Consider the following 18,720-nt stretch of genomic DNA (forward strand, 5'->3'; position numbering starts at 1 on the left):
TTCTTGAAAGGAGTGGAAAATGTGGGATCCTCCCGGGGAAAGGATCCTTTTCTGGCACAGTGGCTTTTCTATGGCTGTCACTCAGAGAAGCTCTCAAGGTGCTTAGAAAAACTCTTGAAGTGGACAAAAGAAAGGGCAAAAATCTAGAAGAAAGTAGAAAGAATATAGTCAGGGGTCAAGTTGGTTGGGATAAATGTAATATACAATAGGGCTATAGAATTTGCTTCTCAGCTGTCATCAGCCACACTGGTAGTACATTTGGTCAGTTCTGGTGAAAAGGCTCCACCTATTTTTATTTTAAATTGGAAAGAAAGCTGCACTCTGTAAAGGTTAAAGTCTAGTCAACAAGCAAAGCCTTTGAAAACTGGAAGGTTTCAGGCTTTGGGCCTAACCAAGGTTAGTGAGTCAGCATTTGACTGCAAGAAAAAATTTTTCTTCTGAAGTGTTGCTGTAATATCTGACTGGAAGTTAATGCAGAAATGTCTTGTACCTACTCCTCTGAGGCTACTTGCCAGCTCTGGCACATGGGCCAGATTTTTGATGCCACTTGTGACTGGTAAATTCCTAAATACATTGCCTTGTCCCAGCAGCCACTTGGGGCACCCAAGGTCATGTCACCTGTCCAGGAACACCAATCTGTTACATGAGCAAAGCAGCAAAAACCTAAAAAGACCAATTTCCAAGATATGGAAAGTTTCCAAAATGTGGACTGAAGTGACATTTAAAAACAGAGTCTTTCAGAGTCCAATTGAAACATCTCGAAATTAAGATTTAAAAGTTTCTGATTATTAATCTGGATGAAAAATATGGCAACTTTTTATTTTGGCCAACTTGCCAATATTTCCTCCATACTTTTTTTTTTTTTCATTTTCATAGAAATCCTCTTTTTTTGTCAACATACAGAACAGTTTCTAGTAATTTGAATCTAAAAATATGCATTTTGCAGTTAAAACTTTTTGGAATTTAAATGAAATAATCTCTTACTATGCTTCAGGTAGCTTTAAGAAACCAGATCTTTCAGTTAATAACTTTAAATCAGTGAAGGAGGAGAAATTGAAAAAATACTACACTGACTCCTGAGAGATTTGGGCATGTTATTTACTTCACTAGGCCAGCACATTACGTGAAAAAATATACCACAACATATGTTATGGAAGTAGAAAAATCATTGATTCTTCTCCTTATTTCCGTTAAAAAAAGCTGGAGGGAGGGAGGGAGGGAGGGAGGGAGGGAGGGAGGGAGGGAGGGAGGGAGGGAGGGAGGGAGGGAGGGAGGGAGGGAGGGAGGGAGGAAAATTAACTAATCATCTGGTCATTATGATTTCACCAAATTTCAAGGGTAAATTTGCTGCACAGCCTTTGGACAGCAGCCCTTGAGTAATTCAAGGATTTGAATTGTTTGAATGTTTCAAACTGCTTGGCACAGTTCTAATTAGTATGAATTAAAATAATTATGTGAAAATAAAAATATATAATAATTCACAAAATATTAAGAAAACTTATATTATTATGTCGCGTGTTCTTCTGCCCTTCTCACATGTGGGAACTGAAATCTTGAAATAGTTATAGATGAAGGAAAATTCTGATTCTAGAAATTGTATTTATATGACAATATATGCTTTTTCCATTTTATATGTGGCAAAACCCAGATTTAAGAACTCAGTAAATGTTTAAGTGGGAATAAGGCTTTAGATATATTGGTACAGAGGCAGACTTTAATACTCAGATAAGGAATAAGTCTGAATATCTTTTTACAAAATCGCATGATCATTCCTCTGTAAAAGTAAGAGGCAGAATAATAATTATAGAAGATGACCCTCCCTCACTGATTCCATGCATTTATCCGTGGTGCAACAAGAGCCTTCAAAAACCATCCCTCAGCACTGCCCAGCAGAACCAATAGCATCCTGCACCAGTCCAGCAGCCTACAGCACAGGATTATGTTGCAGGATTTAATTACAAAGACTGAAATTTTTACTCCAATGTATGTGGAGACACATCATGCATGGCTAAAAAAGTGGTTTCCAGCAAAGCAGGAAGTGTATCAACAGCTTCAGAAAAGGTCACTGCAAATTACGCTGCCTCATAAAGTGAGCTTACCCAGGCAGAGTGAAAAGAAGACCAAAGGGCAGAGCATTATGTTTTCCTAGGGCTCAGAGGAGTTTCAGATACCATAAATTGGATAGCTTGCTTTTAATTTCCACTTCCCAGAGATTAAAAACCAAAAATTACTCTTTTGATACAGCTCTCTGAGGAAAATGTGTGCTGCTTCATTTTCTTTCTGCTCTCCAGCCTTTGCATGATTGGCGAGTTCACAAAAGCAATGAATTGCTTTTCTTCTCCTGCAGAGGCAGCGTTGCTGGGTGTGGGTAGGCATCAAAATGTATGGAGGGTCTTATCTCTCACCCCCCATGCAAGGGGGGCAGTACAGAGGAGCCTGACAGGCTCCACAAACACTGGTGACAGGATGAGTAACATACCCAAAACTGGTGTCGTGCTCAACACTCGCTTTATGCACTTGCCTTCAAGGTATCACGCAGTGGTTATTCTCCGGACACCGTTTTGTGGTTGATAGACAGAGATGGATACAGAGAGCTCCAGGTCATCTGCAGACTAATTTAAGCATGTGAAGTAAGGTCAGTGAAGCTGTAGGGTACCAAATGCCTTCCTCTGCCCGGCCTTCCTTGCCTCTGCAGCATGTGTGCAGAGGGCAGAAAGCACCATCTCTCAGTATAGTGCAGCATTCAGATTTGCTGAGATGTATCAGAGAAAGAGCAACATACCTGCAATGCCCTGTGACAAATGTTTTTGATGTCAGAAAATCCTTTCTCCCTAGCTATTAAAATGCTCCACCTCAAAACAGGTGTAAGCAGACACATTTAAAAGAATTCTTGTAATTTTTAGAAACAGCATTCCAAAATCAGCTAAAAGAAACTACCAAGTGAGTAATAGCAAAACTGTTACAGTAAAAAATTACTTCCACCTAGAAAACATGGTCATTATCATTTTATACTTTCCTTGCTTGTTCTTTCTCTTTTTTTTTTATTTTAATTTTTATTTCTTTTAACATAATGAAAGTCTCTGTATGTATATATAGGTTTCTGTACTGGCCCATGCATGTATACATACCTTCACTGCAGGGAACAACACAGGCTATTAGTGGTTCCCAAATTGTTTGTATAAACAGAGAAGTCTCTCTGGTGTAGAGTAATCTAGTGCCCTGTGAATGGCACTGATAGGAGAACTGAAGAATACAGAAGAATAAAACCTCCACTTTGGGAAATTAATTCAACCAAGTGTTACTTGGTTAAGATAATGCCTTTCCACAGCTATTGCTATGCACAAGGGTCCTCTACATCTTTCAGCACACTTATGTGCTCTTTCCAGTTTGAAAGTAACACTGTGAAGAGTGGCATTTGTGTGTTCTATCTACAAATGAAGCCATAAAGATACTAACTTTGAGTTCAATTCATTAAATGAAATCTCTCTGAGCATGGGTGTGTGTGCCATTGTGTGTGTGTATGTTTGGACATATTTGGGAGGTCATTATCATGCTTTGCAATGTAGTATATGAAGAATATGTATGAGCCAACTGAGAAGTAGCATATTCTGCAGCAAATAAAATGCTGGTAATTTAGCATCTAAACAGGATTTAAAACATATGGCGGTTAATTATGTTGCTTTTGAATTACTTACACATCAGTATTCCTCTGTGTTTTCTACCATTAGACATCACAAAATTCTGTGGCATTTTTGTCAATCTATGTAGGCATTTAAAATATGGAAGAATTTACTTTTGGTCTCTTTTTTAAATTGATCAATAATCATACAAGGGGACAAATTTATTTTCTGTCACTAAAAGTTTGGTAGCTCTCACAGTAAACAATTTGAAATGCGTTCTATATCCCATAAAAGAAGAAGTGAAATTCTAAACAGCCTGCTTGTCTAAAAGAACTGTATAGATCTGAATGCTTCTTGAGTCCATTTTGGCTTGTGTGTTTGTAGGAGGCTCCAGTGGAATTTACACACTCATTTGTCTGGGATGCTCCTAGAGACAGTAGATTCAAAATTTTATTTAACTTCAGAAGAATTTTAGTAGGTGATTGTTTGTAAAAAGCTGGTGTATGTCTTTTATCCCTGCCCTTCAATATCCGTATTTTATTTGGATAAGCAAATATAATAGACTTTACTAGGAATCTTCATAGTTTCTTCTTATACTGTGTAAAAACATAAAGTAAATACCTCACAGATGTCAGGTACTAAATTTTCTAGTCCCACTGGGAGGAACAGAGATTGCTATGGTCTAAATGATGCCCAAGAGACTGGAAAACAGAAAGGAAATAATGCTCTTAGAAATGCTGAATTTTGGGGTTCACAAAGTTCATGTCAGACACAGATTTCATTTATTTATCCTTTGGCTCAAAGTTATGAATTTACAGCAGTTGTTTTATCTTTCTTGGACTGGCATGCAGATATTAGAGAGTATGGGTGAGAAAATTCATCCAGCATGTCCAAATCCTCACAGGGACCAACATTAAGAGAGAATGTGGAAATTCACTCAGAATTCTTCCTGATGTCTCAGCTGTCCATTAGAGAGGCTATTTAATGTTCGTTAGCAAGGCTAATACATTGCAAAGCAGTGACATTTCAAGTCTTTTTCATGAAGCTAATAGCTTTTCTCAGTAAGTCATTTTCACATTTACATCAATTTAGCACAGTCTAGATATGGATAAAGACAAGCATTGCTTTTCTCTTGCCAGTGTTGCCAGGGTGATGATCACCAAACTGTCCCAACAGTCCTTCCTCTCTTGTACTCCCCAAACCAGCAGCTGGCTATTCTGAGGAGGACTTAGGTTTGTGTGCATATTCAACAACCAATGCACAGCAGAAAAACCCCAGAGCTGCCTTGCCACAGTGGATATAAGCAACTGAATATTTTAAAATATCAGATAATAAATACAAGGAGGATAAAGGGGGAAGGATTACGACTTCAGAAGATGTTGCCAGACATCCTCTAAATAGATCTAAATACAGACATCACTGTAGTAAGAAGCCAGAAGAACTGATGTACAGTTTCTTCTGTACTAGCTATCTGCATTTTCCCATTAATTCTGTTGCTTTTTCCTTTAATTTGTCCATTCTTTTTTGATTATGCTTTCTCTTTCCTATTGCTCCCTGCTCTCCTTCCTTTTTTCTTCTGTTTCTTATTAATGAGTTTTAACTTTTTTTATTAAAGTTGACTGTTTGACTGATGACAGTTCAACCCTTCTTTCTGGATTTGGTATCCAAATCAAGTTAATCATTAGTAGAGGGCTCTCTTTATTAACTACACAGAGGGATAATAAACAAAACAAAACAAAACAAAACAAAACAAAACAAAACAAAACAAAACAAAACAAAACCCAACTAAAACCAAAACAAAAAAAAAGGGGGGGAATAAAAGAAAAATACAAACAAAAATATTAAGTGAAAAATGGAGAACAAACCTCAGGGAGCAGCAACCAGTCTGAAGAGCAGAATATACTTTGCACTTAGTGGCATTTTTCTGTGTCTCTGTACATCCTAAATCCTCAGTTTCCAGTATGATTCTAGATGGACATTTATCTTAACCAGCTCCTGAAGGGCTATTGCAATGTTAAAGGCATAGGAAAGAATCCATGCACCACCATGAAGTCCTGTCCTCTCTTGACATTCTCCAGAGATCCCCTCCTGCTTCCCATGACGACCCACATAAATTCACTGTCCTTGTTACTTTGGAAGTGAGGAATTTTGGACCCTTGTTGTCATACTGCTACAGAATGATTTAGAAACACATAAAACAAGAACAGATTCTGTTGTCTAGCTCCAGATTTTACCATGTGCTGTAGACAGTGAGATTTATGTCTAGTTCTCCCTCTCTGCTGTAAAAATATGCCTGCCTCCCTCCCTTTCACCTGTGTTGGAATGTACTCCTACTCTTTGGTGTCAGTCCTATAAAAGTGAAGCTGCAGCCTGAAACTGGAGCAGCAATGCATGACCACAATTACAGAGAGCAGTAACAATTATCCTGTTCACAGAGAGGTACTCACCTAAAATTCAGGACAGGAGGGAAGAAGCTCAGAGCTGCCCTGCCATAACTGTCAGGTGATTTTTTTATTTTTATTTTTTCTGGGGGGGGGGGGGGGGGGGCGGGGAGCGGGGGAGAGGCTGTCTTCTTCCATGAGGTACTCACCCCAGCAAAGCAGGACCAAGGGAACAGCTCCTCTCAGCTGAGAACAGTGGTGGCTGTAGGTGTGCAGCAGTGAAGAGGGATGGAGCCAGGCTACACAATGTGTTTATGGCATAACAGCATAATAGTCAAATCTATTCCCTCGCTCTGGAAGGAATCAATCAGGGTGGAAAACAGTGCTGTTGCTTACTGCTGCGTGCCTGGAGGCGCACCTGGCTCCATGGAAAGTGGTGTAGCATCAGTTTCACGTTTAAAGGAAGGACACAAAAACTCCTCTGCCTCCAAGGAGAGCCTCCTGTTTCAGGATCCATAGAAACTCAGGCATGGATCTGAACTGACTATGACATTCAGTTTTGAAGTCTCTTCTCAGCCTGACACTACAAAATATAAATCAATCCACTGTACAGTATCATTGAACAAATGCAGTTAGAGTTCTATTACATAAAAGCAGGGAAATAATATGACTAGAAGGACATTTTAATACATTATACTCGTTACATGGTAGTTTGATGTCAAATATATTAAATATTAAGCAAAATATAATAATCCCTCTAGTAATGTAAAAATGTTCACATTTTTTAATCTAGAGATCTCACTGATGAGGCATGATTGTTTAACATCCTAGAAGGCAGCTTTCTAAATTACGCTATTCCCTGTGGCAAGTGCAGGACAGATCACAGACTTAATGGAAGGAGCATTTTCATTTTCCTTGTTGCACAATGGGATTTACATTTCAGCCCTCCAGCAAGCAGAGTTACTCATGATACCTTCTAAATTAGTACCACCTCATAAGTTGCACTCAGGGTACCTCCTAAATTAACAAGTAATACATTTAGGAATCCCTGAAAGGCTCATTATCTCCTGTCTAATATGTTATTATCACTGTATATAATTTCTGACACAATGTGCCCACCCCTTCTTCTAGTGGAAGATTCCCATAGGTTAAATAGGGCATTGTAGAGGTCCATTTCTGGCTTCTCATTATACTTCTGCATCTACAGAGGAATTAAGGATAACTGCCAAATAATAATTCCTCTGACCTTTCAATTTATGTATTTTTTGTACTTGTAGAATGACAGCAGAAGTGCTGGTCCATTATGTTACGTTTTCTATTTGATGGTACAAAAATAAATGCTATATTCATAACCCCATCCTCAAATGAAAGAGAGCTGTCATTCCAAGGTTAGGATATCTGCTTCCACACCCTGAGCCCTCCTGGCTGTTTTAGGTACCTACATCACTGAAGTCACCTTTGAGTTGCTCATGCACCTCTGTGTTACTGCTCATGATAGCAGCAGGAAACAACACGGGGAGAAGAAATGCTGATATTCCAGTTCCCGTTGGGAAGTAGCTGCTCATTAATATGCTCTCAGGCTGTCACACTTTGAGATGTTGGTCAAAGGTGTTTGCAAAGCTGAAAATCAAGAAGTGTTCACCTCTTCAGCCTTGTCTGCGCTAAGAATTTAACTCATTGCTGACAGAGCATAGCCACAGCTGGAGCAGCACTCACACAGGTTTAACCAGAGCATGTAGATATTGCTGACAGCTTAATACACCACCCCAAACCTTGTCTGAGTCCCCCCTCCATCTGCTTTTACCCCAGAACATGCCTGTGGCACTGGGATTCAGTTGCTTCAGATGGCTTTGTTCACTTAACATCAGTGTCAGGTGTCTTCATCCCACACAGAGGGCTGCTGGCAGTGGAAAGCTGCTCCTAGGCAAACTGGATCCCTGCAGGCAGTTGCTGTGACAAAGGCACCTGGGACTGGGCCTGGTCATCCATGGCTGGCAGGGGTTACAACCATCCCTCACTTCCCAGAGACAGCTGCCACAGCCATCCCTCACTGAAGTTCAGTTCTACTTTCCTCCAGCAGGTGTTAGGCAGAGCAAATGCTGAAATTTCTGACTTCAGATGGAATAAGCACAATTTTATTTATTAAGGGTTTATTTTGCTAGCTGGAATAAATTGCATCTATGAGTGTTTAATAATGTTTTTTAACTGAAGCTACTAAGCATTGGCACAAAGATATCCAACACCTTCTTGGAAAAGGGCAGCCAAGAGTTTACGCAATAGGAGGGTAGATTTTCTTTCAGGCCCACTAGAAGTTATATATTATATTTCTTTATGGAGATACCTTCCAGCTGCTCAGTGAGGTAACAAAGAAACAAATCCATCTACAGACTCCCCGTTACTTCTTTTGTGAATAGCCACCATTTGCATTATAAACAATTTAACAAAGACACATTGAGCTAATTTCAACCCTATGACTTTGATGAGTTTACTCCATTGACTTTGTGGAGGCAAATACAGAGCTGAGTCTTGTTTTTGATTAAGCTCATGAGTACAAAAAACTCTCACAAAAATTGCCACTGTTGGACCTCAGCCAGCAGAGGCCCATAACCAAATAATGGGAACTTGTTATTACTCTTTGATTATAACTGTCTGTCAGCTAATTATGCACAAAATGAGTGTCTCTTATTTTTAATAGATAATCTTGCATCTATTTTTAAAGAACAAAGTCTCTGCTCTCCATTTTTGAAGGTCCCACTAACTAGTTTAAATATGGTATATTGGATTCCAGTATGACTAAATTTGATTTGCAACAAGAAACAGATCAACAGATTTTTCTTATCTCAATGCAAATGTTCCCCATCCATGTGAATTAGGAGTCTCAGTAAACTCTGAGTTGACTCTCACAAACTCCTAGAATTCAATTTCCTGAGCAGGAGACAGTATAGATTAGTTTGATTTCTAATAAATTTAAACCCTCCCAAGGTAGCTACTGCCAGCAGTGTCTCCTTTTTTAGAGCTGTAGATCTTAAAATATAGGAGTCGGATTCTGACATTAATAATTAATGTGAAGCCTCCAGATCTTACAGCTATTCCAATCTAAAGTAATCATATAAACTTCCAAGAAGCCAAAAAAGAGCCCAAGCCAGAAGAAATGCATCCTTGATGCAGCCCATGTGTGCTAAGGCAGAGATTTGGGTACTTTAGTGACGGAGCGTGTGTTCATTCATTACCAGTAGAGACTGGGATTCATATTTTGAACCCATGCAGGAGCTGACTTTGGTCCTTGGAATTTATCTCTCATCATAGCAAACACTCCATCACAAGCTTTTCTCTTTCTGAAATTCAAATTTGGACCCTTAATTGTGAAGATGAGGTCTGCAATATGAAGCATCTCTTGAGTTACCAGAGAGCATCTGTTGCCCCAGAGACTCACACTGGCTAATTCCAGGAGTCTTTCCTGCCTGCAGCATTAATGAGTCTAGGAACAGTAGCAGAGGACATGGAGGACAGCTTGAAAGTCTGCAAATCAACAGAGAACTGAAATTGAACACCCCCAGCAGACAAATTCCCTGGATCCGGTAGCACATGTACAAAAGGAGTAGGTGCCTGAGGAGTGGTTTAATGAAGAAAATTAGTAGATGCTGGAGTATGCCAAGAACAGCCTTTTGCCTACAAACACTTTTGAAGCTGAATATCCTAGAATGGGGGATTTTTTAAATGGGGCCTATTAAATCAGCACCTTCTAGGCAAATGATGTTAGACTATCCCTCCTGCAAAACATCCTTAAGAAATAGGTTAAACATCCAGAAGGAGGTCATATGTAAGGGAATAGTTTCATCAAAACTCCATTCCTGATCTGTCCTGGATATGTTTTCGGGGGAGTCTTTAAAAAGGTAGGAGTGTTGAATAAAAACTAAAATTATTAGATGCATAAACATGTATATGTGGATTATAGAATTAAATCCACCACAATTATGCATGGGGTGGCTACACCTGTATTTTATGAGTTCTGTCAGGTTCAATATTTAGAAATGAGTTTTGAGAGCTATGGTGGAAGGCATAATAAAAATTCATAATACTGATTAGACTTTTTTGTTATAATTGCTTGAGATGATATAATGTATAAAGGCATTCAGAGATGTAATGAACGCTGTGAAAAGAACTGTGTATAAAAACATGGATTGAAACTGACACCAGATTTGCACGAGCAGCAGAAAGCCCTTTTACAAGGTGACAGAAATACATCACAGGAAAGGGATTGGACTGCAGCTGTTTGGTTGCTCACACATGCACAGTGCCTGTCTCACTGACGGACAGCTTTATAGTGGACTGGTCTTTCAAAAGTGTCTGAGCACAGGGTCCTGCTACACTGAGAGAGAAAAAAAACTTTTATTTATTTATTTATTTTTTTAACAGGGAATGTCTCTAGCAACAATAGTCCAGAAATGTTATTTCTGGAGGCCTGTAGACACAGTTAGGTACACAGGCTGGGCTGGAGGGAAGGCTGGATTTCATCCTGTCCCCTTCAGCTCAGTGCTATCTGGGGGCTCTCAGATTTGCTGCCATCTCTGCAGCAGAGCTGGAAACAGTTAAAATAATTTGTCTTTCAGAGGGGAGTATACAGCAGATGGCACTGTTGCTTTAGCAGTCCTGCATCAGTTTCTTTTTCCCTTTGTAGGAAGTCACAGACACAATTTTCCTTCCGATCCTCTCTCTTTCTGTGGGATTTACCCCATTTTTTGTGATCGGTTCCATCCACACTCAAGTGTGATGCTCCAGTGCCAGGGTCCCTCAGTGTGAACATCACCTGGGCAGCCCTGCTTTCACCCCACTACTCCTTGCTTGCCACCACACCAACTCCTAGCATTTGCTTTATGAAGGGAAAACCTTGTTTTCGCATAATAATTTATTCCCACTGGTTCTCATGTATGCCCAATTTAATTAGTTTGTTACATTTTGGTAGTGCTTTTTCTCAGACATTAATAGCATCTTGGGGAAGCTGAGCACGTTTCTGCCATGTCTTTTCACTTGGAACACACAAGGACTTTTATCTCTTCCCGTAACTTTGTCTCGGTGATTTTTTTCCCGTTTGGTTTTTCATGCAAGATGCCTTGATATTTATCTCCATTCATTCTAAAATTTTATACCAAGCAATTTTTTAAAAGACTAATATTTCTGTGTTTTCCTTACCTCTTTACAACCTGTCATTTAGATGTTAAATTAGTTTAGACTTTCCTAGCTATGTTTTAATTAGAGAGATACTTGTTTATTTACCACTAACTGCATATGCATGAGATGGCTTTTTAATGCAGTCCTACCCTGAATGCTGCTGAAAGCATCCACTAAATTCAACCAGCATCAAGGCAATTGGAATGTTACTGAAGAGAAAGTCTTAAAAGAAAAAGAGGAATTGCAACTCCTTTATATCTGTCCTGGCAAATGCTTAAGTCTGCCCCGTTAAAAACCATAGGCTTGGTGCCAAAATGTGTAATCTGAGGTGCCTGGTCACCTGCATGGAACTGAAACCCACTATTTGGTAGCACTTGAAAAATAAAGTTTGGTGTTTCAGATCAGGAAGGTGAGAGTCCCATGAGGGGAATGGGATTTGCCTAGTGCAGGTATTAGGAAGTCCTGGTCTGAATCATTCCCCACAGCTCAGATCCTGTGTCAAGTAAAGTTGCTAGCAAGAACTGCTGTGCCCCTGAACCCAACTCTTGTCTGAGGGTAGTGACCCACATAGCTTCTGTGCTTGAGCTGGGCATAGAGCACTGTTTTACCCTGGAGCACGGGAGGAACGGGGGAGGTGTGGGTACTGGCACATAGCTTATATGTGTCTGAGTAGTAGGAAACCTTCCCACCAAGCTGAGATTTCCCATACCATATTTTTATCTCTTGCTGTGGAAGTGTGGGAAGAATAAAGATGTGACCTTCATGGAAGATACAATGTTAAAGCAAGCCTGGCTTGAGATCCCAGATGTCAGCATCCCCTCAGGTGGTTGAGGCACTGCTCTTCTTTGCACCTCAGCTTTCCAGAGCTTTATGTCAAAAAATGCCACCAGGATTAAGTGACTATTGAGTGCAAAGGTCACATCACAGTTTTGAAGTAAAACACTAAATCCTGTTTTGACAACCAAAGTTATACCTATGCTGTAGAGGGCAGGAGCTCTGTTTTGAGGTAAACCATAATCCTTCTCTGCTGTCATTGTTAGACAAACTGTGCTGCCCATGGTCTTGTTGAGGGGTTCCTTTGTGCCCTGAGTTTCTTGCAGGGTGATGCAGTGAAATTCAGCATATCCCATCCTAGACCTGGTGGGTATAAGGATTACTGGAAGTACTACATTCCTCATCACCTTTGCTTGTAGCTTTGAGCTAGAAGCATTAAGTGAGCCCCAGCAATTCCAGACAGATTCTGTGTCTGTCTGAAACCCACACGTCTTCCAGAATTCTAGATCTCAGTGAGCTGCAAGGCATGATAAAACTTGGGGATGCACGTGGGAGCTGTGGACTGGCTGAAATGGGAACACCCATGACTACAGATGTGGGAGCCTCCTGGCTGCTAGGACCATGCAAAGTATAGGGACTGCTAATTTGGCATGAAATTCTAGAAGTCTGTGCTGCTCTTTTGGCACCCTGTAAATGTTTGGCCCCTTTGGTTTTTTTTTATAGGAGCTAATTGACATTAAGGGATTTAGAGAGTGAAGTTCCTCCCTTCAAAATCCAGGAATTTCCCTCGCAGCACAGAAATATTCATCCTCTTAGGCAAGAAGTGTTGCCCTTTCAGTTTGTGTCTGCCTGTATTTAGCATAAAAATTAATCTTACTATGAAAGCAATCTCAAGAACAAACTGTGTGCGTGTTTTCTAAGAGAATGAATACGGAAGAAAAATCGGGCAAAACAAAGGAAAATAAATGCAAAATCTTTAGCTTGGATTATGTAATCCTTACTCACATGAATGTGGAGCTATCCACGTGAGTAGATGTTGAAAAAGATGTTGAAAAAGCAAATCAGTATCTCATAGGTTTGCTTTTGTTTGAAGACAGCTGGAAAACAATGTATTCTTTAATGATATATGCATGTTAATACAAATTGTATACTCTCCAGTAATCTAATACTTATGAAATGAGCACATCCATCATGGAAATTAAACAATAACTTCTTACTTGAACAAATTCTGCAATGAATATGTTACAAAAATAATTAACAGATAATGTCAATTGGTTAGAACTTTATCATAAGAGAATGGTCTCCATTTGTAAGATTAAAAAAGCCCAAGACAAATCATGGACAGTTATAAAATAAAATCCCATTAACAGTTTTTCAAAGTCTAAGACATATTCTTTTACAATATTTTATTATATTGATATTGTTTCTATTAAATCACTTGATTGAAGATTGCTTTAGACAGCTAAGTGATAATGGTCCTCTGTAACATTTTGGAAAATCTGGGTCCTAACAAGCTGCAAGAATATTTTTTTTTTCTTCTAGACAATAGTCAGCTCTATCAATAAAATAATAATTTCTTATTGATGTCCTATATATATTTGAAGAAGAAGACCATTTGATTTCTTTATATAGTTAATTACACATGACAAGACATGCTTTGAATACATCACCACCCACTCATTTCTTTAGCAATGTCCATAAGAAAGGGATAAAAGAGATATTTTCAAGCATCAAAAAAACTCTTGCTAATATTTGGTTTCAAATACATGAAGAAGTAGGTTTGGCTCTTATTTAATCTCAAACTTTTCCTTGGGGCAGAAAACACTGACATTTTCATTCCTCTTAGGTATAATGGATTTTGCCATATTTTCTTCATATTGGCTGCCTCATCTCCTGCAAAGGCAAGCAGTGTTCTGCAAAAATACAAAATGCCTAATAGCCTCTGGGATTCTGCTCAGAGTTGGAAGCCAGCATTTAACTCCCAGTTCTGCCAAGTCTTGTGTATGTTTCCTAGTAGTTCCCAGCTTTTATTTTAGACTTACAGCTGCCATTCTAGGAAGCTAACAGATTTTACAAATAGTTTCAGTGAGAAGTATTACCTCACATAGAGGTGGAGCCTCTTTGAATTGAATCCTTATTCAAATTGTCAAGAGCCTTGATGTGATTAGAAACTCTAACAGTGTGCAGAAGTCAGAGTACTGGCTAAGAAAAACACAATTTCACTTCTCTGCCATTGCCAGTGAAAATCAAATTCTAATTTTTCATATCACAGAGAATCCTGCTACATGCTTAATTTAAGCTGATTGCCTGGAATAGCTAAGAAGAAGCAAAGCTGGAAAGCCTTAGCACTTGTTGGTAAAGACATTTCCTCTTGAACAAAAGTTTCACACATCTGTGAGAGTCATGAGAAAAAAGTTCCTTCACCTGTCTTATACATGACCATGTAGGTCATCTGCATGTACAAGTAGGATCTTCTGTGCTCACTTTTCACCTCTTTGTTTTTTATGTGTGTGATAGGATTGCTTCAACAGCAAGTGGATAGGGACCTGCCACCCCTGATTAATTTATTAGCTAGTTTATGAGCTAGGCCAGTCATTCCTTTATCAGGGTCACAATGCAGGAGAGAACTGTACCTCAGTTTCCAACCTTCAAGCTGAGAGCTTTCATCCTGAAGTATATCATAGAATCATAAATATTCTGACTTGGAAGACTCCCGCAGGGATCACTGAAGTCCACCTCTCTGCTCTGCACAGGACAGGCCCAAGAATCACACACCATGTGCCCAAGAGCATTATCTAAACCCCTCCTGAACACTGTCGGGCTTGGTGGTGCAACTGCTTCCTTGGGGAGCCTGTTCCAGCACACATCCACCCTCTGGGTGAAGATCCTTTTCCAAATATCCAATGTAAACCTCCCCTGACTCAGCTTTGTGCCATTCTTTCAGGTCCTGTCACTGGTGGCCACAGAGAAGAGATCAGTGCCTGCCCTCCTCTTGCCCTCGCTAGGAAGTTGCAGACCACAATGAGCCCTCCTGCCCTCAGCCTCCTCTTCTCCAGGCTGCACAGACCAGGTAACCTCAGCCACTCCTCATACAGCTTCCCCTCAAGGCTTTCACCGTCTTCATTGCCCTCCTGTGGGTGCTTTCTAATCTATATCTTTCTATATCTTTCTCATATTGTGTCCCCAGCATTCGAGGTGAGGCCGACCCAGTGCAGAGCAGAGCAGGACAACCCCCTCCCTTGCTTGGCTGTGATGCTGTGCTTGATTCTTGATTGCTGTGCCTGATGCCCCCAGGACAGGCTCGGCCCTCCTGGCTGCCAGGGCACTGCTGACTCAGATTCAACTCACCATTGACCAGGATCCCCATAGACTCTGTAAAAATATATATATATATACATATTAATGTGTGTGTGTGTGTGTGTGTGTGTGTGTGTGTGTAAAAATGAGAATAACCACTTTTAAGGAGAACTAATGAATACTCCAGGTCGTGTAGACAGTCAGCTCCAACTAATGGCAACTGGTGCTTTCAGAGACTGTCTACTGCATCAAGTTCTCACACACGTGGAGAGGTGGCAGGCACAAGTCCCAGCAGCTTGCAGAGTTTTGATGTCTCTGAGGATCTGATGAACATGAGCCCCTGATAATTAATACTTGGACTTAAATCCAAGATAAAGTTTTGAACCAAGCTGAAGCAATTATTACCTTCTCCAGATGTTATAAATGTTCTGATTGATGATATAAATGCCATTAACAATAAGAGGTTTGGTTTGAGTGTTTTTTCTTTTTTTAGATAGCAGTGGCAGTTGTACACAATGAATTATTTGACTCATTATTTTTACTTTGACATTGTCATTAACTGCAGCTATAAAAAATGCATTTTACCTCTTTTAGACCTAATCTTGCTTTCATTTAAGTTAATGGCTAAATTGCTATTGACTGTGGTAGAAAGAGCTCTATGCCTCTATATATTAAACTGCTGTAATGTAATTGCTTCACTGTATGGATCAGTGTTTGTAATACAGGATTTAAGTTAATAATCCTTTTTATATTGCTATATATGTGAAAGGCAAACTTATAATACAGAAATAATATGGTCAGAGTTGTCAATATGAAAGATTAAATCATACAACTTGCTTTTTCCATAATAAACGTGCAGATTCTAATTAGAACTAAAGTGAGCACTGCCTATGGATTTATCTTAACTCATAAGGATTATCTTCTGCTTTATAATATGAATGAAGGCTTTATAAATTGAAAAGAAATAATGAACTTCCAGGTTGATTGAAGCTGTCAGAGTAACTGGGGCAAGTTACAGCTTGAAGCCCATTGGCAAAGCGAGTTTTAAAAATATATCCTCGCTTATCTTAACTCACATTCTGCCTCATTTGATAGGCTCAGGGCTTCACCTCTGTGGAAGAAAAGATGTGGTACATCATGTTTTGAAGAACATAAGCAGATTTGATAGAAGTCTGGAAGTAAGGACCTACTTTCATGAAAATGGAAATTTAAGGCTGCATGGATTTCACTTCTGTCTCTCAAGCAACCATCTCGGACCATGTTTCTTGGGAAAAAAGATACCCATTTCAGGTAAGTTCATTTTTAACACTTTGGATTCTGACTTCCTCAGTCATTAAATACTTCTGAATTTGTAACAAGCATACTATATATTTGGCAATGTTGCACAAGGCCTTTGCAAATCAGTATTATTTTTATAGTCAGGCCAAGCAGATATTTACTATCAAAAACCCAAAGTAATTTATTATTGAGGTCATAGGGTATTAACAGATCAATTGTCTGGTAACAGGCCCAATATTTCTCTGATTAGTTTGCTACATAAGTAAATATGTTGCCTAGTAGATAAAGAAGAAAGAGATTATAATTCAGTCAACATAAAAAACCTAAAACATGCTGGAGATAGGTATGTAGAGACTTCCACAGATAAAACTAACATTTCATTAGAAGGAACTAGTTCTGGCTTATGCTGCCACTGCCAAAATAAAAGACAGCCACAGAACACTAAACTACTCATTAATGCTATTACCACATGCAAAAACACTCTAGCACATCTTTACTAGGGAACTATTCAGGAACAATTACACCCACCCCTCTTCTGTAGCATAGTCACTGTTACATGTTCAATCAGTGCTGCACGTTCCCTTGTGCCCTGCACTGAAGAAGTAACCATGAAGAAAAAGTTTGGCTGTACTTTTGAAGTGAATGACCTCCTCCTCCTGCCCCTCATGGCCCATAGTGTCCATGGGATCATGCAAGGATGAGGCTGCTGGATCCGCGTAATGCTCCCTGTACACTCGAACTTGGGGGTGCTGGTTTCTGTGAACACCCCTCTTACAAGTGAAACACATCTCTAATGCTCTCTGGCTTGCATTAAAATAGTTACCCAGTCAAAAACTGTAAGGGCCACAGAGCCAGCCAGTTTATTAGAACTCTGTATGTGTAATAGCAAAACATAAGCCTCTCTTATGATTCTTCACTCTGAGAAGTGACCAACTGTTTGAAATAAAAATAAAGAATTGTATTATCATCAGTTGAAGAACTCTTAAACAGATCTGAGAATGCCTCCCTTTCACTTTCTCCTGCCCTCACAAAGCTGCAGACTGACAATCAGCAAATGTCCAAAGACATTGGACACTCTTCAGGCTTAGAGGTGGGATAGGGTGAATAGCTTTTGAGCAAATATTTGCTTCCACAAAGAGCTCGATAACTGCCACTAATGTATAAAGAGACAATAAGTGTCCTCTGCCTTGTCCAGCTCTTTCTGAAAGAAAGTCTGTCCGTACCCACTTTCAGCTGGTGTTAGACTGTAAATCCTGTGAGGAGAGGAACATAAGTGCTCTTCATCCACTTCTCCTGTCTCAAGATCAGCAGACCTAAGGCAGAGCTCTGCTTGGAAAACTCTGCTCTGACTCTTGGCATAGGCAAGTTTCTTCTCATATCCCAGATACACATGCTTATTCTACTGAGAGCCCACAGGCTCACTGTATTTCAAAGGTGGAATTAGGGCTCAAATTTTTCATGCCCCAAGCCAAACTGTCAGGATGAAAACCTGTGCTCAGACACTGCATTTAATCAACCTCCAGTAAGTGACAGGGCAGAAAACATAAATGTTTCCTGCCTCCCAGTGCTTGGGCTAACCCACACCATACCATTGCATTAAATTTCCCTCCTGCATGCGAATCCTAATCTACTAGCTTTTGGAGTTCTTGAAATGGCTTAACTAGCTGTATGGATATGAATCAGGAGTTTAGAACAGGCTTATAGAAACTGTTTTCTAATTCTAATTAGTTCTGCTCAGTTTTATAGGATTTTGTAAACTTTTGCTTTCCTTTCTTCCTGGTCAGTTAAATTCCCCATGTGAATAAATCATTTCAAACAAGAGGAGTATCATAGAAAGGTTCTATCAGAAGGGATTTTTGGAGGTCAACCAGTCCAACTTCTTGCTACAAAGCAGAAGTGATTTCAAAGTCCAATTAGGGTTGCTCAGGGCCTTTACCTGTCAAACTTTAAAATCCCCAGTGATGGAGTTTTCACAAACTTTCTCAGCTTCAAGACTTAAGCACTTTTTCTGCACAGAAAAACGTTTTTAATATCCAGTCCAAATTTCCCTGGGTGCAAACTTGTTATCCTATTTCAATTCGTGCTTCTGAGAAGGGTTTGATCTCTCTGTAACTCCACCTTAGGCAGTGGAAACCTCCTTCAACCCCAGCTCCCTTTCCATACATGTCGTATCCCCCAGCTGCCAAGCAGCTTGATGGTCC

Source organism: Cyanistes caeruleus, chromosome 1 (assembly GCF_971803275.1).
Source record: "Cyanistes caeruleus chromosome 1, bCyaCae1.hap1.1, whole genome shotgun sequence".
Taxonomy (NCBI): Eukaryota; Metazoa; Chordata; class Aves; order Passeriformes; family Paridae; genus Cyanistes; species Cyanistes caeruleus.